We start from the raw sequence: 658 nt of genomic DNA, 5'->3' as shown, positions 1-658 counted from the left end.
CACCCAGTTCGTCTCGTGTTGCTATCAGTGAGTGTTCTCCTGCAGGCAGCCACTGGCACCCAGCGGCTTGCTAAACAGCTCTCGCTTCATGTGTGTGCTAGAAGAGTCTTAAATAACAAATCACAACACCAGGCTGCGGCCCTGGGTCCAGCGGTCCTACGGAACACTCGGGCCGCAGCGCTCCATAGAACGACTTTTGCTGTGCGTGTACAGTTCTGCCTCATCCCCCCCATCAGGATGGTCACTGCTACATTGTGCTCCTTAGCTCACACTCCAGACATCCTCTATCGCATCTTTTCCTACTTCGACGCTGATGACCTGGAGCGTCAGTACCTCCCGGGCGATGTTTACGAGTCTCGTCGATCCCTCGTCTTTGCCGCAAGGACTTGCCGGGCATTCGCTGACCCAGCTCTGCGAGTGCTGTGGAGTAGCCTGCCTGACGACCAGCCTCTCGCAGACCTCCTTTGCATCCTTGGGATTGCCGCTCGAGAGCGCAGCCTAGATAATCAGGGTCTCAGTGATGGGAATCCTAGACGTTACCCCTTGCCGAATCAATATGGCGGATTTGGCTTGTATATTCCTGACCATACCTACGAGCCACAGTGGAGACAGTCGAGGGGGTACGATGTCAGATACGTCAGTGATCTACTGGTCATAT

At 55.0% G+C, this 658-nt stretch overlaps 1 protein-coding gene across 1 annotated transcript in view; it reads left to right on the top strand.

The window, feature by feature from the left end:
* Window positions 1-240: 240 nt before the first annotated feature.
* Window positions 241-658, top strand: part of DICSQDRAFT_136553 (uncharacterized protein) — a gene marked incomplete at its 5' end in the record, with an annotated part of 3,322 nt that continues 2,904 nt past the window's right edge. The window contains one exon of the mRNA XM_007365719.1: window positions 241-636. The remainder of the gene's footprint in view (window positions 637-658) is intronic.

The sequence above is a fragment of the Dichomitus squalens genome, assembly GCF_000275845.1.
Source record: "Dichomitus squalens LYAD-421 SS1 unplaced genomic scaffold DICSQscaffold_14, whole genome shotgun sequence".
Taxonomy (NCBI): Eukaryota; Fungi; Basidiomycota; class Agaricomycetes; order Polyporales; family Polyporaceae; genus Dichomitus; species Dichomitus squalens.
Note: the sequence above shows the minus strand (reverse complement) of the source record. Positions and strands in the feature narration are given on the sequence as shown.